Genomic DNA, 23,193 nt, shown 5'->3' with positions numbered 1-23,193 from the left:
AAATGAAAAAATATAATTAGAAACAAAGCTGGTTTTTTAGTGTTTAAATTTCATTCAGCAAATTTCCTGCTTTAGAGAGAAGTATTTTTCTCCCAGTGCATACACCTGCCTTTCCTCCCCATCACCTCCGCATCACATAGCTTGATTTGTCTTCATGTGTGATATCAATCAAATACCAAAGCAATTTTTAGCACTAGGCAATAAAGCACTTCAGAGGCAATAGCTTAATTCACTCAGACATAGCACCAGTTTTCTGGTGCATTCCTTCAATTTCCCTATTCCTTGCAACCTCACTACAACTGCAAAGAGCTTCTTCTTCTCAGAGCATCTGAAACAGATGCACAGTAAAACAATAATAATTAAAAACACAGTCAAATGACACCACATATCCAAGGTCAGACGAAGGAAAACGTGCTACTGCATGCTGTCTTATAGAATTGAGGGAGCTGGCTGGTGCCAGTGACAGAAAGAAAGGGAGAAGGACAGAAAGGAAAGTTTGAAATGCAGCAGCTCCAAAGAGCTTAATTTGCCTGCACCACTTGATAAAGAGATAAGCAGGACAGAAGGAAGGCAACAAGCTGTGACAAGCGATTCCCTAAACCCAGAATCTTTTGCAAAGGTATTAGATAAGAGTGTCATAGATTATACTAGGATATTTATATAATTGATGACTTCCCAGAGTAACCAGTCAAAATTCATCCCAAGCATACCAAAAATTAGGCAGAAGCCAGCAGGGCCCTTGGGGATGGTTATGGGAGAAAAGCTGTAAAGGCCAGATCTCAGTAAGAGGCAAATTCTTACCTAAGACTGCCTTCCAGCCTTATCCCAACAGAGAAATAATAATGCAGTTCTCCTTTTCAGTGAAGGCCAGTCCAAAGCTTACCCATTAAGTACGACTCAGAAGAGAGCCTACCTAGAGATTAAGTGATAACTCCAGGAGATAGCTGCCCCTTGCAGAGCCATTACCATTCTGAACCGTGAGATTCTTTTTCCTCCTCCCTAAAGCTAATCAGGCATGATTCTCTTTCATTCCTCCAATCCTTTTGCCACAATTTAATTCCTTTTTTTTAGCATTCGAGTGAAAAGGTATCACCCGAGAGGCAGGAATCATTAAACTTTATTCAGTGCTAATTCAGTGAACTGGATGCCAAGCCAAGCTTCCTGGGAATGACGTTAGCACCTCTGCTGGCCAGCCAGCTCAGACCCAGAGCTCATACTTAAGCTTCAGCTTTTGGTTAATCTGTATTACCCTCCATGGTGGCTCACACCCTGCCCCAGCCTGAGCTACCCTGAGGATTCCTCAGGGTGGGAACACAAGCAGAAACACTCACTTCAGTACGTATACAATATACAGCCTAGGAATCACACAAAGAGGTAGGCAGTATATTCTTTTTGAACAAAGAACAACAAAATTGGCAGCTTTTACGCAAATTAACTGAAATGAAAACTGGCATTCCATTGTTTTCAAATTTCTCTTCCACAGCTATCAAAACACATCTATCAAAAATGGATGAAGGCGCAGGTACTACTCCTTTTTACCTACACAATGCCTACTGTTGGGGTGGTGTTTTCACCTTCATCCCCTGTTATTGGGGAGTCAATCCCTCCAAACACAAAAAGGCTTGCTAAGACCACAGGTATTGCCTATTGAAGCTAGTGAGGCACATCTCACTACAGAGGGATGCCAGCACTGAAGGCACAATGCAGAATTGCTGCTATCTCTCTGTGCCTTGTCCTTCATGAGAAGCAGCTCTGACAACATGGAAAAGATACAAGTAATGCTACAGATTCATAGGCTGAGGACAGAAGGGAGAGCACTGCAACACAGCTGAGGGGGAAAGGACCAAGAAACCCAACAGTGATGCTCCTCATGTCCTCACATCTAGCTTCATCTTCCCCAGGCCTCTGACCCACAGACTTCTTCCTCTCTCCCTGCCTCCATGTAGCTTTGCCTGTTCAAAGCTGGCTTGCAAATGGAAAGACATTGCTTAGGAAAGATTTTACTAGTTCTTAAAAAATCACTGTTTATTCAAAGCATGACAAAAGTTAACTGGATGATGCTATTCCACAGAGACAGAGCAAACACACAGCTCTGGCATAACTTGCGTTACTGTTAAGAACAGATATCAGCAATATTTTAGTGAAGAGCTACCCTCTAAATGGTTCTTCTCTCTGGTGGCCTCAGGCTAAGGCTTTGAATTGTCTTGAATGAAGATATCTCTGGTTGATCCATGTTTAATTCCTGCTGTAGGGCAGATTAGGTCAGCTCTATGCTGCACATCTGTTTATGTTAAACAGACAGATTTTGGAAGCAGCAAATTGTGCCACAAATGGCTCCACAGAGGTGGGAAGCCTCATTCGGTCTTCAAAGAAACTTCCTACAGTAAATTTTAAAACTTCAGTGCTCCAAACCTGAAGGACACCTGCATGTCATTAAGTACTTACTGCTGAGCAGACAGCTTTCTGGGTCACCATCTGTTCATCAAGAGCACCAGCTCCTGGCTGCCTTTCCCCAATTCAGTGTGCTCCAGGCTTTGAACTCCCAGCCTTGGCAGCTCACAATTACTCAAAAGGTAGCACGGATGGTTCTTCTGTGTCAGCAACACAAATCAAAATACAGTGTCCCACGAGAGAACAATTCAACCAGGCACAGTTCAGTAAAGTCTGTTTAAGGATTAGAGGAGTTAATCAGAATAGCTCATAATGTATATGCCTCTGTTTGCGGTATCTATTGCTGCCCTTCTAATGTCATCAAGCTGCCTGCCTATCTGTAGTTATCTGGCTCTGGTAACACTTATTTTGTGTGTTGTTTAAACAGAAGTCCTGTCTTGTGCTAGAAAGTTTGCTACCTAGGCAACTGCTCAAAAAAAAAAGTTCAAAATTAAGATCCCTTGGCCTAAACAACACAACTTGTTGAAAACATTTTTGTAGCAACAGGGGGAGTTACCTGCATACAGCTTGAGAATAAATATCTCATCAGCTCTAGAAATCCAGAATCACTTTCTTGCCACTCCACAGAACCCAGGCTGGCCCAATCCTGGCACTTCTATCCAAAGTTTTCAGTCTAAAGTTTTGAAGTTGAACCACCAGATGGTTCCATTAGGTCAACACAATCATCAGAATTGGCAAAATTAATCACAGAGACAAAACAAAAGGTAATGGGTCCTAATGCTCACTGGGGAGAATGATCCTTGCGTTAAACAAAGCAGGACAGCGAGAACAAAGGCTGCTCTGTGGAACTGATGTAGCCTATAACCACCTTCCACATCACAGGCTTACAGCTTCTGCTTTCTTGCCCCCTGTACTCCCCACCCAAGTTGCATTACCCAATTTAAAACTGGCACATTTCCACATTCTCAGAGAGAGGAACAAACAAATTTTCCCATTTGGGAAAAATCCTGCTTGGTATTTGATGTTTCAGAATCTTCTTAAATAAAGCCAGCAATTTATTACAGCTATAGCCAGTGCTCAAATTGAACTAGAGTTCAAAGCTTCTAAGCTTCTTCGTTCTTCTCAATGAGAGGAAAATCGGCATTTACTTGATTCTGGAAACAGAAATGGCTTATCCACACGACCAGAAAAGCATGTGGTGCTTCCAGGAGCAAAGGAAGCCTATAAAGCTAACACCTCCTCCACCCCACCTAAACACAATCCACCTATCTCAAAAATGCATGTTTTCCCTTCATTCAGACTCACCTTTCTAAGAGGCTTCATATAGGTAAGACTTGAAGAGAGGAAGATAATGCTTGGATGGAGACTTTTTGTGCCTAAGGACCTGGATTTCAGGAATAAGGGCGTGACCTGCCTGTCTTCTGTCAAGAAAATATCTCTTGATCAGAAAGGAAAGCATGCACTTAGCTAGCATTCCAAAAAGACAAGGTAAGCAAGAGAGAAAAACATAAAGATGACAGAAAAAAAACCCACCACCAACAAAAATATGCTTAGAAAGGAAAGAGTAAGCAACTCTATACTTTGCTGGTTAATGACCTTCCATTAACACAGCCCTCTTAGTTTCTATGATGCATGTTTCTTTGTTCCCTCTGCTTTCCTCATGATGTTTGACTATTTCTCTAGGTTTACAGAAGCCAAGTTACAAATTGATTTGATAAAGGGCAACACAAGAGGTGTGACTGGCAACATGTCACAGCCTTTGTAGGAAGCAAATTGGCACCTAAATTACAGTATTTGCATATTACAGTTAAAAAGGGAACTCAATTACTTGCTAAAGCAGGACACATTTGCTATCTTTTAAAATACAAGTTCTGCTTCCCTGGCCTGCCCACATTTCACCTCTGAGAAGCTGAGAAAAACTCTTCTATCAAGACAAGAAGGATGTCCTTATGCAAAAGCCCCAAGTTAGTTACTTGTACCAATCTTCTGGTATCCACAACTCCACATTTGCCACTTACAGTTTGTAAGATGAGGGATCCACTGCCTTCTAAGGAAAGCTTTTATGAAATTATCATCCTGCCTCCCACCATCAACACTGTAATATAGTAAATTAGTTTGTAATTGAATTTTTCTTACCATGGCTTTCCCCAGCAAGTTAGAGAGGCCTTCAGTACTTGTAATTTTTCTTCCCTAGGAGATATTTATAATGTGGTTATCTGTTCTTCTTGAGTTTGTCAGGCGGACTAAGCTCTTTAAGCCGCAGAGCAAAGTTTCTCCGGGCACTAGTTTGCTGAACAGTTCTTCTTTTCCTTTCTTTTTCCTCCTTTGCATCTTTTGAAAATGTTGATACCAACACAGGATACCTTATCCTAGTATCCCTGTCATCACCATCATCACCCTGGTTTGGCCCTCTCAGGCATATACCTAAAATTTGGTTTTAAACTTTTCTCCACAGCACTACATTCAGAGCTCATCTGCCAATTCCTGCTTCCTGTGACCCCCCTAAAATCCTTTTTAATCACTTCTTTCCCGATATTTCCACTGCATAGGTTTCATTCGTACATATGGAGATAGAAAGGACTAAAATATTCTATGCTAAGCCACTTGCATCATTATTTTCAGCATTGAAACACGACAGGGAAAATGTCACCCAACCCTAAGACACTGACATAGACACCAAAAGGAACAGGTGGAGAAAGGCTCCCTGCCTTTTCCTGACGTCTTTCCCTCTTTCCAGAAAGGCAGAAAGAGGTCCCCAGCAGCCTCAGACTGTTAATAATTACTCCAGTGCTCAGTTAGTAATGACTTTTGCAATATTTAACATTTTCCTTATAGACTAAAGCCTAATTCTTCATTAATTTTTAAAAGAAAAAAAAAATTAAAGCGTGTTTTCAGTCTTCAGCTTTAAAGAAAATACTTGAAAGTATGACCATCGGGTTACATTAAAATAATAAAAACTAATGCAGAAGGCCAAAACAAAGAATCCCATCATTGTTTTGGATTTTCTTCATCTAGCGATTTTTAGGCAAATATCCTGACAGGAAAGGGGGGAGGGAGTGGGCCTGTCAGTACCGTATTCAATGAGTATAATTACACTGAATTAGTGCTAAGGGGTTTAGAGAGAGGGAAAAATACTATTCCACAGAGTTAATATAAAGTGGGCTTTCATGTACACACAAACCCACAAGGAGCAAGCAACTGCCTGCTGAGACCTATTTGAGAGCCAAGGGATTGATCGGGCTCGGCCAGCCCTCGCTCGAGAGAAAAGCTGCAGTGGTGAATTACTGTAAAGCAGCATTCACATGATTGATGGGTTTACCCCCACCACCACATTTGTTTCAAAGATCCATTTTGTCTTCTGTGGCGACGGTGTGAATTAACCACACTCACAATGGCTGGCTGGATTTTGCAAGAGCGATCCAAGGTCCTGGAGTTTACTGAAGCTTTTATCTTACGCAGCCGTGCCACTGGGAAATGGGGAAGGGATGCTATTTAACACCCAGGCTTCTGAGGAGCACCATAACATCAAACTCCTCAAAGAGTCTGCAAACTTTCTGCCATCAGGCCAGCCAGCTCGTGCCTGGAGAAGGAACTCTTTGAAGGAGCTCTGCCTTTGATCTCCCCTGCAGTCTGATATTACACCCATTTGTCCTTACATCCAAGGGACCATAAGGTGTATTTATTTCATCTCTTGTCTTTTTAACCCAATATGTATTCAGCAACAGATTTTTTTTTTCTCTCCTTTTTCCCAATGAAGAGCAAGAGAAAGCCTGAACTCTGTATCCGGTAAAAGATCCAGAGACTCCACACAATGTGTGATGGAATTTCTCCTCAAGGCTCAAGCACTGCAAATTAAAAGTAGTGAGGATAGCAAAGAGAATGGGAGAGAACTATCATACAAGATCGCAGATCATGACCAGCTTTTAAAAATGTCCTGAAATCTTTTGAATGGAGAGTATGACACAAGAAGCTGGAATTTTATGAAAGCCCAACCACATGCCTGCTTGGGGATTGTCCCACAGCATCCCAGGAACAGATTTTTCATCCAGGAATAAATAAATCTGTGTCAACTGCAAACTGCTCTGGACTCCTCCCAGCTCCCTGGAAGGTACTACCTACATGAATAACATTTTGTTTTCCTTTATGTGGTAAATACATTGCATAAAAGAGAGGAAAAGAAAACCTCAAAAAAACAAATAGTAACAAATAATAGCATTAAATACTATTAACTACACCAAGTTTACTGCAGACAAGTGCAATGTCATCTTCCAACACACGACTGTGCCAAAGCATTTTACACTTCATCATTTCATTTCTCTTGCCCTGGTCTTCCATAAAACCATTTCTTACCCTACAGCACTTCCTCTGTATTCACAGTCCTGTTCTAGCCACAAGGATGAAAAAAAAAGAAGGATGCATTTCTGCTGCAGTCCTTGGTGTCCCTGTACTCACACCATTCCGTAATCAGTACCTGCAGCATCCACTGCTCCTCACAGTGTGCGAGCCACACCATCTCAACAGCTGTCCCAAGCCTGACCCTGGAAAAAGGGTCTAAGAGCACGACAATGCAGCTTGTTTTCCAATCAGTGTTAGGCCTGGAAGCTTCCCAGCATGACCTGTCTAGGCTTCCCATAGCACATCAAAGTCCTCTCCTCAGGTTAAGAGCATCCTGCAATCAATCCCTTTGGTCCTGTCTTGGACACCATCTTCATCTGTCTTTACAGCTATGGTAGATGTTCCAGGAATCACAAAGTCAAAAGTTTTGAGAGGTTTCTGCCTCTTCAGGAGCCTCCCCAGCCAACCCAGCCTCTGAAGAGGCAGATGCTGAAGTTGCACCAAATGGGGTCAAGCGTATTTTAGCCACTACACCCAATTTTCACTTGGAAATTCTCACACCAAAATGTGTCATAACTGAAAGCACACAGTAACTAGGTTAGTCCCAGAGCACCAAACAACACACACAGACCACAGTTAGAGCTCAGCTGTCCTGGAATGACTGGGTTAAAAGATGAATATTCAGTATTCTTGGCAGCAAACAGGAACTGCTCTCAGACTACCTCCTGCTACTATACACTTCCAAATTTTGTATGTGCGCATTTTATTAACCCCAAAGGACAGTGTGCTCCATTTCACTATGAAAAGCTCTCAATTGCAGAGAAATTGATTTATCCAGACCATTTTGACTTCTCCCAACCTTGGCTGCTGTGTTTTGTCTGTCATACACACATGCTGTGTGCTCCACCATGCACACTGAGAGGCAGGAGAATGGGATCAGTGGTGGGTTTCACTGAGACCTCACAGAGCTGCTGGAAGCCTGCAGACCACACACATGGAAAAGCACACCATAAGACAATGTCATGGATGCTGTGTGAGCTGCGGTGAACACCAGAGCAGCAGAGAACACACTACTGCTGTTTTAACAGGGACACAAAATCCCATAGACCAATCCCACCAGACCAAGCTGAAGGCTCACTCCAGTCTCAGGAGGCTAACAGTCCCTGTTTCTACCTGTCATATGACAAAAACATTTCCACTGAACTCTGATCAGCACACTTAAATTCCTCTCTTCCCCACAAATCCTCTACCCATGCAGCTCAGTGCAGTGGCATTAGCAGCTGGATGTCAAACACAGGTGTGCTATTAAGAAATGTCAGGCTATTTCATTTCCAAAGCTTTTGTACAGTGGACCACCATTCAAACCAGGCATGTTTTCTCTCAAGTTCCACCAAGTTCCAATGATTGACCTTAAATAAAAGCCACTTGTTGTCACCCCTTCATTTGCCACACTCAGAGGCATGGTAGGCAAATATTCTAAAAGTTCCACCTTTAGAAGCAGGAGGTTATCTGCAACCTCAGTTGGCTTCTGTCACTCCTGGTGCTGTGTGTGTCACAGCAAAACCTGTAACACATTTAGTGACTCACATGATGACAAGGAACACTAAGCCCTTGTGCCCATGCACAGCACCCTCCATAAAAGCCACTTGAGCTCATCAAGATTAGGAATGAGCTCTTTCTTAAGCCCAGCCCAATCCAGTTAACAGGCTTATATGGAAATGCTGAGGCAGGGCTGACAAGTGGCAGTGCACCTAACTTGCACACACCAGTTTGCTAAAAAGAAAGAACATGTCGGTGCTGCCTAGCTCAGGCTCACAATTTCCTCTTTCCCCATCACATTTTCCTTTACAGATGCTTTTCTCTAAAGATAGGAATGTAAAATGGTTTTGGTGACCTTTGTGCTTACTAATCACTGTTATAAATCTTGTTCCAGTAGCACAAAGAAAGAAAACCAACTGTTTAAGACAAGACCATTTCATACTTCCTGATCAAATAGTCTTCCCTTCCTGCTCTTGGCATATGTTTGCATAAGTTGATTTTCTTCTACTAAAAAGATGCTGGCATGCATCAAAATAGAAAAAAAAATTGCATAGAGATGTTTCGAGACTGCTTGTTGTGACATCAGCTAGTGATAAGACACTACTGTCCCATCTCTCTCACTCCATCTGTGCACAGGAATGCAACCTGGGGAAAGGGTTGCACATGACTTTCTGCTGAGGAACAAGCACAGGGTAGATGTCCAAGCCCTGCCCTCCCCACCACTGCTGCGCATGTAGGATAGCTCCAAAATGAAGACTGAAACAAAAGCTTCCTCTCTTTCAAAAAAGACTTGCTTTGGGATTCCACTCTTAAAAGGTAGTAACATTAAAGTACCCACAACCTCAATTTACTAAGACTTGATTTTCAATAATAGGAATCAGAAAGGGAAAAAAGCGGGGGGACTCAATTTTGCAAAAAAATATAAATGTTTCTAGGAGTTAAATGAAAGACATTTTAGAAGTGCGTTACTATGAGAAGTTAATAATAAATTAATTTTCTGTGAGATGCATGGAGACTAAGTCAGCATCAGATAAACTGAACACCATCAGACTTAGGGGAAAATGGGTAGCTTGCACAGGATATTTCACTTCTGACAGCATATTTATTTTCAAACAATTATCCATTTACCACAGGTGAAAAGCAATAGGGCAACAAATTAGATGCACATGGGTGTAACTAGCTCGCATTTCTAATAACACAAACAGCTTCCTGGAGCATAGTTTGCCCAAGTGTTAATTAAAAAACCCCAAACAAATAAACAAACAACCTCCCCAACATGGCAGGGGCACAAAAATCGTTATACAGCCAATCTAAATCACAATGAGCCTATATACATATATACATTTACTTTTACATATATATTTAGCTACTTTGGTGGACCTTCAGATACTTCGGACCAGGCTTTTAACTAAAATGCTTAGAGGGAATTCTTCTAAAAGGCAAAAACATACAATATTGCACTCAAACCACCTAAGGAGGAAGAAGTCAGAAGGACAAATAAGACTTTTCAAGCTTTCCTTGCAGGGAGGGGCAGTAGGTGAGAGTTTCCAATTAGAAATTTTGAGCTACAGTTTTGAGGATGACAATATCCAAGCCTCTAATTCAGACCAGGGCTAATCAATGTGAAATAGTTGGTGAACAAATGACATCATTACCATTTTCTATAAAGGTCAAAGTATGATAATTTTTATAAATTATTTCTTGTCAGTGTAATCACATGGTGGCAGTTAGTTTGAAGATTGTAGAAGGAAAATCCACAATGAGTAAGTCCCAAACAATGAAAAAGAATTGATTAAGGAATTAGGGCTGCTTCTAGACTTATTTCTAAAGTGAGGACTGTGACAGTTCAGATACATTTCCACAGGATGCAAACATAGAATTCTCTCACAGTCATTTGAAACTTTCATACCACAGTTACCACCTGATTATGGTGTATGACTGGGAGGTCATTATCAGTGCTAAGAGAACCAGACTTTAAAAATCACAGAAACTGGGAGTTGCTTCTTTCTGTTCCCTGAGAGCTGTCCTTTCAAAAAGCATGCCAAATATGAGCACAGATATTCTGAAATGATGCCAAAGTGCAATCAATGATGATACTTCTGGTCAGTCAGAAATAAAAGAAAACAAAATTACTTCGCAAATGCAGTTTAAGAATTTATTCACTCAAAGGATATCTTTAAGAGAAAGAAAATGGAAATGCAGTCCAAGTGAAACTAATAGGAGAGAACAACTTTGGCAGGTGAAATGTAAAATGGAGATTAGGAGGTCCAAGAGCAAGGCTGAAGAACAAGCAAGCAAATGCATAGTGACAAGTAATAAGGCATTCCTGAAGCACACGGGAGACTGGAACTCCAGAGGAGCCACTGGGTCCTGCAGACTCCCCTGATCAGAGTCAGTGAGGGCAGAAGGAGATTGCACAGAAGTTAAATGGCCCCCCTGCTTCAGTTTTCACTTCAGAGCAGGGGAGGGAGATGCATGCCCCAGGGTTATACAAGTAAAGAACTTGAGGTAGAACTGCCAGACAGAGTTAGGGGAAATAAAATACAGCAAATGAAAAAAAAAAGGAACTACTTGAGAAATTTGATTGCACTGAACTGGATTTCCATAGCTGAGAAAAGTCAGTTAAAGGCAAGTGTAAACCAGCTGAAATAGGAGCCCCACAAACTAGAGAAGTCTAAAAAAGCACATTTTTCACAATGATAAATCACCCCTCGCGAACCTACAAAGAGGTTTTAAAAACATATCCTGGCTATTTTTCACTAGATGTAAATTGTTCAGATTTTCAAAAACTTTGAAATTGTTGGGAGAGCTTTGTCATCTTGGGACAAGAGGAAAGGTCCTGTCCTTCTTTCAGTATTAGCCAAGGAACAGAGACTCCCAGGATAAGAACAATATTTTTTTGTGTGTCAAAGGGAGATTTTTAGCACCTGAAGTCCTGCCTAGGACCAGTGTTGCAGAAGGCGTTAGTGAAGCATCTGAAAAAAAGAATGGAAAGCAAGGCCACAAAACACTCTGCCCATATAATGTGACCTTAATCACCAGTATGGGGGTCCTTGTTCTATCCAGGCAACTGGACAACACAAATACCAGATAAAATTCACATTCACAGACATGTTGAGGTCTAATGGGAAAAAAATGACAACAACTACACAAATTTATATTTATCTGCTTCCATACCAGTATACACTAGTGACTAACACTGCAGTGACTAGTGACTACACTGACCTAACTTCTAGACATCAAAAAAAAAAATTCTAGAGACCAATGATGTCACATCCCTGTGCTTAGCAAAAGAATCATTTTAGAGTAGACAAAAACTTTGGAACAGCACTCTAAAATTGTGAACTGTAATATGAAAAAAAGTTTGACTGTGAAAATTAAAATTACAGAATTCCAGGTTAAATTTCAACTAAATGTGATTGCTAGAATAAGGGCATGAATCGTGAGCACACGTAGAAATAAAGAAACTGAAATATTCTGTTGATTTAGAATTAGGCATGGGGCTGTAAAAGGCTACTGAAAATGAGAAACATGAGAGAATGTGTAATATTTATAAAAGGTGACCTACTGCACCATTTAAATAGAAGACAGGTTAAAGCAAAGACAAGTTGAGGTTGTTAAAATAAGGACATTATAGACACATGAATTCAAAATTAAGATTCAGGAAACCTCAGCTACTCAGAGTAATGAAAGGACATCTTCAAAATCAAAACAGATTGCTTGTGGCTTATCTGCCTAGGGGGGAAACCCCTTCCAGATCTGTCGACATTTAAAGCTAAGGAAGATGAACACTATTCGCAAAGAGTTTTAAGAAACCCACATTCGCCTGGTTTTACAGAACTCAAGCCATACTCTTCCATCCACCTTCACATCTTTTACAATTGGACTGAAGAGAGTGGTCCATGCCTTGGGAAAAGCTAGGCCCAATTCACAGACTGACCCAGCTGCTGCTACAGAAACACTTTCTGCCTTCACTGGTTTAGCTCTGCAATGCAACAAAGCTGGGACCATACAGGAATATGAGCAAGGAAACCAGAGTTCACCTGGGATCAGCAGTTGCAGCTTGGAAGTTCTCCTAGTCCATAAAGTTTTTAGGCCTAGACTATATTTTTAAAACCTGAAGGAATAGAAGACAGATATAAATGAGATTTAAAAAATATCCTTTCCATTTCATATCAATCACACTTCGCATCAGGCAGTGAAAACCAAGCTTATTCTCTAGTGCTAAGGGCACTGATCAAACGCTAAAACCCTTTTTGCAACAGAAGTTATGATTATACAGGGATAAAAAAAAGAAAAAGAAAAAAAGATTCAAAACACCATATTCTGTGAAGCAATTGAAAAGGACATGCACAAGTTTTTGGGGGAAAATGAAATAAATTTTCTATTTTTTGTTCAATGCTACAATAATAGTAATAATTGTAAATAACAATTACAAATTAATTCAACTGTTTGCAATTATTTTGTAAATAGACAATTTTATAATAATTTATAATTATCACAACTCTTTAAAATGTTTACCAATACGACACTTAGATTTTAATTCTTAAAGGTATGCTTTGAAGAAAATTTTAAATGGATCAGAAGGGGATAAACTTGAGAAAATGCTCCTCATTGCCCACTGCTGTATCCTACAGCACTTATTTCTGAGACATCATGATCATAAAAATGCCCTAATGAAGAGCATGAGCTGGACATCACAGGGTATCACAAAGAGTTTACTGTAGCCAATGTGCCTATCTCATATGTAGGCTAAGTTCTTGTTTCCATTCTCTCAATGCCCATTAGGTGTTGGAGGTGTTCAGATTCAAACTAGAATTCCACTGACCTGGAACAGAAATCACGGATTCAGTAACTCAAAAATTTCCATTTCAATAAGCCTTAGACGAAATATTTCAACCTCAATTTTTCTTGACTTAAGACAGTTTACACTTCACAGACTACTTCTGCTTTGACTTTTTTTGTTTGTTGCAGTTTAAATAAGACAAGAAATTCCCACCCACAATTACTTGAGAAATCTCAGTTGGTAAAATCCCAACTGGAATCAGAGCCTTATTGCACATGCTGAAAGTGTCAATGCATAAAGATGTGAACTTGTCATTTACAGTACATGTTGTACAATTGCTAAGTCTAAAGTTATCTAACACATTTTCGCTATGCATCCCTACATTTTTTAAAGTTTCTCCAAGCAGAGACTTGCTTTTGGTGTGTGTGTAAAGCATGATGTCAGGGCAAAGTCTCTACACCTCTCTCTCTTTTCCTCTATAAAAACACATGCCTGCCATACCCACTCATCCTATGGTTGTGGTTAGCACAGGAAAGAGGGGCACTTATTTAAAGGACTTTTAGACATAGTCATAAATAATTCAAACTAAAATATAGTACATAGCAATTAAATGAAAAAAGTAGATGCTTTAAGATGCTACCTCTATTTTTTAAGTCTTTTTCTTCTGAGGCATTATTCAACCTACCATTATTCTCAAAAGTTCTCACCCTTTGGGAAAATCAGTACAGAGGTGCTGCCAAAGAAAGGCCAGGACCATGCAGGACACTGTACTACCAAGTAAGAAGAGGTCCTTGTAAATGTTAACTCAGTTGCAAAATACTTTAAGTGCCTATAAATATTTTTGAAAGCAGCTTCAAAATAACTTTTTTTGGATCCATACTATGATCAAGAACAGGATGTTCACACACTTCTCCTCCCATTCTCATCCCTTTTTGAAATTCGTATTTTTTTTTCCATCATGAAAACATAGGAAATTTTGCAGGTAGTTACAAACAGAGAGAGAAAATGTTCCCCTCTGTCCTATATTTCTGATTTCAGCCAACTTTCCAAAATATTTCAGACGTTAAGCCCAGCAGATTTCTCCCTTCAGAGACAATACCAAGAGTTGATCCCAGCAGGAAGATGGCAGCCTCCACCTCCCCCCAGGATAAACTCAGAACCTTCACAGCACCACCTTGTCATTCAGGGGTGGGTTTGGCCAGGGGTTATGCACAGCCCAGACTCTGCCTTGGAAAGGTGTGGAAATTAACATGGACTAATGGAAGACGTTTACATTGGAAAGTGTGGGAGAAACCCAGCTCATCATTAGTTTGACTTTACAAAAAGTATTAATACAAGAGCAGTTCATGCTTAAACAGGTGTCCAGAAAAATGCCACGTGAAACTGTCAAAGGCCCCATGGTGAATGTATTGCTATAAAACTTTTCACAAGAGCTTTCATACCACCCTCTCACAAAGGGCATGGACCTGAACACATACCCTGTCATCAGAGAGTTTTACTTCCATTTCATTTAATTATGTTAAACTTATAAATGAAGTTTGCACGACCAAGCAAAGATTTTACACACACTTGTACATTTACTTTGTCTAAGTAAATCCCACTGTTCCCAGTGAGGTAACTCAGAGCCCATAAAGATGTTCCAACAATGGAAGACATGCAAAAATTACAGCTCAAATTAGAAGAGGTGGAAAGAAGAGAACGACACCTCTTAAAACACATATACACCTATAATCCCAAAGACCACTCAGTGAGTCCAAAGTACAAACTAAAACCCATGTCCCATTTAATGACAGCCTCTTGAGCTAACAAACATGAAGGGAGAGGAGCTTGCCTGTTCTTCATTACCACCCCATAGTTTCCCATGGTATCTGCAAGCACAGCGAAGACCAGATTCAATGCAGATATTCCTACTTAGGCAGCTCATAATCGCTGCAGCTCTTTACAAATCCTCTGCTGCTGGACAGTCTATTTGGGATTAGTACTAGAAGGAAAATGAGAGCAACCTTGTGGCTCCTCTGAACTCTGCAGATCTCTGGTCAAACTGGCCAGAGGATCATAATACCGTAACCAGCTCCCATATGGGTTTCTGATTTGGTTTGTGGGGGTCTTGGGTTTGGTTTGTGGGTTTTGGGGGGTTTTTTTGTCCTTCTGCTGCATAAATAAGCCCAGAAGAGGAGGAGGCCCAGAGCATGGAACAAGTATGCTAATGCCATATCATACCAACTGCCATGCCAGCAGCAATCACACACACACGCCTGCTCACACACTCCTGCCAAATAATCACTTAAGCAAACATCAACTACAGAGATTAGCAAAAGCGTCTGACAACGCGCAAATCGGACAAGAAACATGGGCTGAAGGGACAGCTTAGCAAAGTGAGGATTTAGTAAGTGAAATGACACAAAGTTCCTGAATCAAAGCTTGCAGCATTTTTGGAAGACTGCTGAAAATCCTATCTGTTGGCTAGTAGATTTTTTCCATCCACCCGTCCTTACTGCATATCAGCTGCCGCCAGACAGGCTTCTAATAAAAGCAAGTGACTCTTACACAAAGGAAAACATCTTTCTGGCCTCTGGGAAGGCAGCAATCCAAGCAAACAACCAGGCACTCAGGTGGCACAAGCTGTTGGGAAGCAACCACGGCATCTCAGGGGCTTTTCAGCACCAAAAAGCAAGCTAAATCCCTACAGTAAAAGACTGGTTTTCCAGGTGAAACACCCTCAATTTGTGTTTAATGTGAAAGGGTGAGGAGGCTACTTTTAAATATGTAATTTTTATTGTTCAAACTAAAGGAACAAAGTGGTTTTCTATCAGATTTAAGGCAGAATATCAGAACAATCTATTTTCTTTAATTTACTAAAAGATGCTTCACTCCAAAGGCACTTTCAATGAAAGTAATGAGAGTTTGCTGCAGGAAGCACAAGAAGAGTCACAACCATTTAGCAGCATTATAGTGCATTTGTGTCTTATTTTGAAGAATTTGTTGCCAAAACAAGGGAGGGGATACTCTTTCTACATCTCGGACTGAATTATATATTCCTTATTCTGATGAAGCTCTTGCTGCAGCATCAACTTTGCCTGAATAATGTTTGGAGGATGTGTGCCTGGTTAAATATTAATCTCTGCTAGACAGAAAGAATATGATTTCCAGTGAGCTAAAAAAGAACTAAATATTGAAATGGAAGAAGCTTGGTTGTCTGAAGGCATGCTGTGACTTTGCACCGTTGCACAGACACCACTACATCAGAACTGCCATCTTTCTACCAAGGCTCTTTCTAAATCGCTTCCTATCTTACTTTCAAAGACAATAGATTTTTCATAAGAGATTCATCTCTTACCACCTGACAAAGTGCCTAAATGAGCATTACTGAAATGTTAAAATGGGCATTTTGAGACAATGTCACTCCTCCCACTGTTGCTCACATGCCATAAACCTGCTAAAAAAAAAAAAAAAAAGGTAAAAAGAGATTACAGAACATCTAAAATAGTTATCTTTAAAAACAAAGTTTTTTGATACAACAAATACTCTTACACTATGTATTGAGCACATTTTGGATGCTCCTATCACAGAGGAAAAGATGCTACAGACTGTGAGCCTTCTGTTGTTGGCTACAGATGGATGCATACATTTGCATTGCACTACTAAGGCTCCTTTGCACTTCGAGATATATGATGTGTGAGGAGTAGAGCTAAAAAATAAATACATACATAAATGAATCTGTTGTTCTAGTGATCCAGCAGAAACAAGGAAGCCTTAAATGCAAGAGCCATATCATCTTTAGTTGGTTATGAAACTAATGCCAACACTTGCATGGCTCTGAGGAGAGGGAGAGAGGGGAAAAAAAAAAAAAAAACCAAACCAAAAAACCAACAGGTTTTGTGCCTGATACCCACTGGAACTGAATCTGAGAAGTCAGTTCAGTTATTTCTGTGCAGGGATGCTCTGGCTTCCACAGATACACATATATTTACTGTTCGTGTCAATGCACAAGGAAATCCTATGTATCCATGGAGTCAAATTATCTGGGTTTTTTACCTTGCTAATCGCTAGGGAAAGAAAAAGCAACAGGTAGATGCAATTAGCAAAGTCAGATGATGAAGTCAACAGTAAAGTTGTCTCTGTGCCTTAATGAGCTCAGATGAGAAAGACAAACTTTGCACTCCAGCCTAAGAAACACTACTTCCACCTCATAGTCCTGTGCCTGTCTCCACTCAGCTGGACCAGCCTCCCTCAAACACCTGAGCATCAGCCCAGATGTGTAGATGAGGCTTTGTAGATGAGACAAGCCCATCCTGTCTTGTCTTCCCTCCCAATTGTTCTATCTGGTTTTACCCTTGAGAGGAGAGTTTTTGTACAGATAGGGAATTACTCCAAAAATACTGTTTGAAGATGGCAAAAATTCTGTTTCATATATGTGGTTAGCTACCTGTAGGCCAGTGTCAAAATAAGGATTTAGACTGGGGTATTAGAGAATTTCTCCTCTTTCTTATCCCTCCCCACAGTCATTTGATGATGGTTTCATCCACAACTAAATAGGGGATGTTTACAAGGTCCAAGCTATGCTGAAACTGTGTAGAAACTAATGAGGAAGGAAGATTTTTATAATGCTCTCGTGAAACATTTAATGAGCTCTAAAACAGTGTTGGCAGGCCTCAGATCAGAAAGGCCCAGTTTAAAACTGAACTTTGCAGTTTACTAAATGGCAATGTGCAGGAGCCTGAAGCACTGTTTCTTTTCAAAGACTTTTTTTATCAGAAAACACCAGCTCCTGTAATGCTCTTCTGCTCTTTACCCCTCTGTTGCAGTAGCCATGCAATCAGTGGCACTTGCCAAGCAACGTGCTCCTAAGGCCCAAAATAACACATTAATACATTTTTCTTGATTAATGGAACTGGATTTTCCTCAGATATAGTTAGGTCAACTCCTCACCTCCAGAGGTCACCCCCATTAAAACCAGAATGTGCCATTCTGGGGAGGCAAGGAAGGGCTCTTTGGAGTGGAGGGATGGTGAGGGTGAAAATCCCCTGGCTTTATCAGTAATACAGTTCACTCTTTATTACATTCCCATTCCCCCTTCTCATCTCCCATCAAACTGCCTACAGCTGTGTTCTCTCAATCTTCCTTCTGAAAGACACGAAAAAGCAGTCTGCAAGACGACTACAGTTTTCCAGAAGTCACTCCCACACATATAGACAAGGAAGGAAATAAAAAAGTTAAGAAATAAGAAAATTATCACGATGCCGCTGCAGAAGGTAGAGCCAGATATTTTAAATGGCACAGTGATTCTGTTCCTTGGAATAAAAGAAGGTGAGACATACTGGCCAAGAAGGTGTCTAGTTAGGTGAAGTCCTTTCTACCATGGTAAGGTGAAACACTGCTGAAACAAACAGAACTACTTTAATACCACCACCTGCAACAGGTCCTTTTAAGTCTTCAAGGTTCAACTTTTCACCAGGGAAAAAAAACTGTAGGAGCCTGAAGAGAGTCTGAAAAGTATTGACAAACTTGGCATCACAAGACCAGTTCTTCTGGCAACTCAGAACAAGAGAAATATTAAGAAGCAAATTCCATACTGACTGCCAGCTCTTGTTTCATGGGCTGGATCGAGTTCATGTTAAAGGTAGTGGGATTAAAGAGCTCTTCAGCTGATGACTGCTTCTGTTAAACCTAAAATCAACAGTTTGCAAAGCATATTTAAATTTTTAAAAAATTGATATGATCTTTATTTAGTGCCTAATACTGCTTACAGAAGTAACAAGTAGTCAGTGCCCCGAAATTTAGTGATACACAGAAGATGTGCCTTTTCTCATCTAGTTTCACTGCTGCTGTGTCAGTCCACAGAGACGCCGCCATACCATTTCTTACACAACCACTCTGCTCTGTGGGTTATTGTAGTAAAACAAAAACATCCACATTACAGAAGACATTGCTGGCTCCCCTAATTCCATTTTTCCACAGTGCTTCTGCAGGAGAAATTGATGTCAGACAACTGACTCAAATTTCCCTGAACTGCCCTCAAATACACATTGAGCACTTGACAATGCCCACTTTTCTATTTTCCCCTCCACGGCTCCATTGGAGAGGACCCTCTGTGCATTCAGAGCAGCACAATGAAGAATGATTTCCAAAGCATTAACTTGGAGCCATTGAGACTTGGGTGTTTTCAAAATGACTCTATTGTGCTCAAAGGATTCTAGACTACCCCCAGCTACTCTAGAAGAGGGTCTTTTTCCCCATTCTCAAAACATCCATCCCTTGAGCCATCCCTGGAGTGCATTGTTGGGGCCGATTCCTTAGTGCAGCAAGTTCCATCAGTCAAAGCTCAACAGATACAAATAATATCAGGATATGGATATAAATTAGTGCGACAGACCCTAAATAGTTTTGACAGGTCTAGTAAGTATATATAGCGACACAGAATGCTATTCCTGCTGTCAGACATCAATATGTAGACAGAAGATTGGGGGCACCATGGAAACTCAGCGACATAAGAGTGGTATTGATTGGATAGAAAATGAGGCTGCAATTTAAGCTTAAGGCTGCCAGAGATGCCAAGAATGGAGAATGACCTCCAGCAGCGAATTTTCAGCATAAGCTCCCTGTGAACAAGCCAGTCCAAGAAGGATAAATCAGGGACAAGCTCACCAGGGATATGGCTCAAGCGAGTGTCGGCTACCCTAAGCAGATGAGAATCACTCTATGTGTGCACGCGTTACAGTGACCTAGTTCGTTCAAAGACAGCATTTTGTGTGGTTTATTATGGAGCCTTGGGACAAAGAGATTTCCTCAATTAAAGTCCTGAAATGCATCCTCTAAATGAAAATGCTTTTGATACACTGATCAGCAAGAGGTTGTAAATATCGAAGCAAAGCATACATTGTTAAAGACCAATTCCCACAGAAAACACCACAGTTGGGAATGTAGGTAATGAGGGGGCCTGAACAGAGCAGAAGCAATGAGCCATGCCAGCTCCATCCCTAATGCCCTAGTCTTACACTAAAACACTTGTTATACCATAACACTAGATAAATTGTATTTTCCTTGACAAAAAAAAAAAAAAAAAACCAACACACACAAACACACACACAGAAAAAAAAAAACAGTATGAGTTAAATGAGTGCATTTCAGAGCTCTTGTAAAGAATTATTTTTAATTGTTATCTAAGGACTCGGGAACAACCACTCCCAGAATGATCAAGAAGAAACAGAGGACATGTCAAGGAAGTACCTTGCCAAAGCCACAACTGCTGGAAGTTCACTAAGTAATAATATTCACATTCGTGGCAGAAAGATTAATCTACACAAAACATCCATCAGTACAGCTGTGTCAGGAGTAAGATAAGCCTCCAAAGTGTCCCCAGTGTCAGGCATATGGTACTGGGATAGCAGCACTATGTTTTGTAATCCTATAGTAAGACAAACCTTCTGCTGGCAAGGATGCATCAGCCACAGAGTGCATCTCAAATAACTGGGGATAGACATCTGGATAATTGCAAAAAAACTGTTTTTTTTTTTTTCCTTAGGCCACTTCTACACTATAAATTAATATTTACCATTTGTAAAGGAAAGATTTGTTGCTGGCTCCTCTTTTTCCCCACCCAAGAGCTGGCTCGGGAATAAAGTCTGTGAGTTTCTGTCCTTCATTTTCACCCAAAGCTTCGTACATTAAAAAAAAAAAAATCACTGAAGAGTGTATCTTAGCCTGGAGACAGGAGTATATTAAATCTCCACTTTCCCTCTCTTTAGCAAAAGTCGCTAAATTTTGCAGTAGAAATTGGTTTTGCTGCTTTTCGGAGTCAGTTAGGGGAATTGGGGATTTTTTTTAGTCAATGAAGTACCCTCTCCGTGCACTTCCAAATTTTCTTTCCTACAGCAAATTAACAAATTTTGTCACAAACAAAATAGTTTGCCTTCAAACTATTTCTCATGATCAAAAGTTCAGTTTGTTTGTTTGTTTTTTAATTCTTATTCCTTCGCAGGGAGGAAACCGAAACAAATGAAACAAAACAAACACACAGAAACATTAAATCTGTTTTGTAATCAGCTCAAGAACACTGCTCAGAACACAAAAAGCTCCACGTATTTCTTTGTAACAACTTTTACTTTCTTTCTCTCTCCATCCCTTCCCTCCTTCTCCCTAATACAGTCAGTTGCACACACTCTATTTCTTGTTCAAAAAGTTGAGCTTCACTAAAAGCTAAAGAAAATCAGTGCCCAAAGGGAAAACAAGGAAAGGACATCAACTCAAGAACTGATGAGCCACAGATAAAATGCTCCTCTACCATAATACAGTTGCAAACAGGATCGAGTTAAAACACCACTATCCATGGCTGCATTTTCACACAGAGAAAGATTTAACTCCTGCCACAAAGACTTCCCCAGTGCTCCCAAGACCCAACCAGTCTCTCAGGTGTACATCCTAGAAGCCAGCTCCCGACGGTACCACTAAGTTAAAGCGCAGGTAACACCAAGGCAAAGCCACTGGCAGCGTGGAAGAGAGGTGCGACAGCCAAGTGGAAGATGCAAAAGAGCAGAGAAGCCCCCACAGAATGAAGACTACCTCTCCCCTACGAAAAGCTGTACTTTTAAAAAGGAGAGAAGAAAGGAGGGTAAGGAGCTAGAAGCACCGAGGTTGGAGACCAGGAAACACTTGCAGAACAACATGTAAGTTCAACAAAGAGGAAACTGTGTTTTCACCATTGTTAACTCAGATTTTCCCCCAGTCCATTCCTCCCGAGGAAGAAGACACAAACTAACGACGGCAGTTTTAGATAGATCTATCAGCACTTGCTAGATATAGTTGTTTCACCAAAAGCAAACTAGGGATAAGAAGGCAAAGTCCCAAGAAAAATATCAGCCGAAGCGCTCGGTCTGAAGGTCCAGTTTAAACTCCCGAGTCTCAGCCGGGACATTCCCGGCTCAGGGTAACTGGGACCCGCAGGGGGTTTGCCGCTCCGCTGCCCTTTTGTCCTCCCGGAACGGACCTGCCCGCACGCTGCTGCCACCCTTCCCCGCCGGGTCACGTCACCCACCACCACCCCTGTCCCTGTCACCCTGCAGTGGCATTTAAACGCTCCCAGGGACCGAAGCACCGCGGCAGCGCTCCCCGCCCGGCAAAGCGCGGTCGCGTTCCTGCTCCTGGGCACTCCCAGACCTCAGCCCCCGCCTGCGCCTCGGCCAGGTGTCTCCGGGGGCTCAGGTGTCCCCCTCAGGTACAGCTCTGCTCCCACCCAGACCCACGGCCCCTCTGGCCGGCCACCCTCTGCGGAGTCCTGCCGAGACAAGTGTCCCGGAGCCGCGGCAGGGACGAAGGGAAGCGCTTCCCATTCTGCCCCGGGGAAACAAGAGCTGAAGACACCTTCCCACGGGCAGACCCCGGGAGTCCCCGCCGCTGCCTCGGACTTACTTCGAGCGGCAAAAAGCTCTTCTCCCGCAGCCAAAAGGGGCGAGCCGCGACCGTCCCCGGTGAGCAGCGGCTGGTTCTGCCGCCGCGCGTCCCTGCGCTTCCCCACGGACGGGCTCGCCGGCCGACGCCTCACGCCCGACTCTGTCTCCCGCCGGAGCTCTCTCGCCGAGATTTTTATACTGGAGGCAGGGAACCTGATCCGCGCTTTGACTCGGCGGAGCCCGGGCTGCGGCGAGGCGGCGAGAGGAGGGAAGGCAGGCGGGCGCCGGGGCAGAGCGAGCGGCCGCGCTGCCCCCTCGTGTGATGCGGAGGGGCCGCGCCCGCCGGGCGGGTCAGCCGCGGGGCAGCCTCGCCCCCGCCGCGGGGCTGGGCTGGGCCGGGCTGGGCGGGCGCGGGGGCGGGACGGCTCCGCTCCGCTCCGCTCCGCCGGGAGGAGCGCACCGGGGAGAGCACGCTGAGCGGCTGTTGCAGCCGGGCTGCCCGAGAGTCCCTGCCGGGTTTGTTAGCCCAGGCGACTCGCCCTCCCCTTCATCTGCCAGGCAGAGGGAGAGGCACCTCGCCCTACAGCCCGGCCGGTGCGGGGCTTCAGCTGCCTTTGCAGGTACAAACGGCCACCGCTGCTTTTGCCCTTGGCTGTCAGAGTTTAGAGAGCTTTAACTTCGGCCTCGCTGACTTCCAGCTTGCCATTTTGACTACTCGAGTGATTGGCTGGATATACTGCAAAGGAGCAGGAAACA

At 42.2% G+C, this 23,193-nt stretch overlaps 1 protein-coding gene across 1 annotated transcript in view; it reads right to left on the bottom strand.

Annotated features, from left to right (window-relative positions):
* Window positions 1–22,712, bottom strand: part of PTN (pleiotrophin) — a 76,264-nt gene extending 53,552 nt beyond the window's left edge. The window contains exon 1 of the mRNA XM_066183834.1: window positions 22,457–22,712. The gene's annotated coding sequence lies outside the window, so the exon portion shown is untranslated. The remainder of the gene's footprint in view (window positions 1–22,456) is intronic.
* Between the last annotated feature and the right edge of the window lie 481 nt (window positions 22,713–23,193).

This window comes from Chamaea fasciata, unplaced genomic scaffold (assembly GCF_029207755.1).
Source record: "Chamaea fasciata isolate MVZ Bird 193981 ecotype frontalis unplaced genomic scaffold, bChaFas1.0.hap1 SCAF_5, whole genome shotgun sequence".
Taxonomy (NCBI): Eukaryota; Metazoa; Chordata; class Aves; order Passeriformes; family Sylviidae; genus Chamaea; species Chamaea fasciata.
Note: the sequence above shows the minus strand (reverse complement) of the source record. Positions and strands in the feature narration are given on the sequence as shown.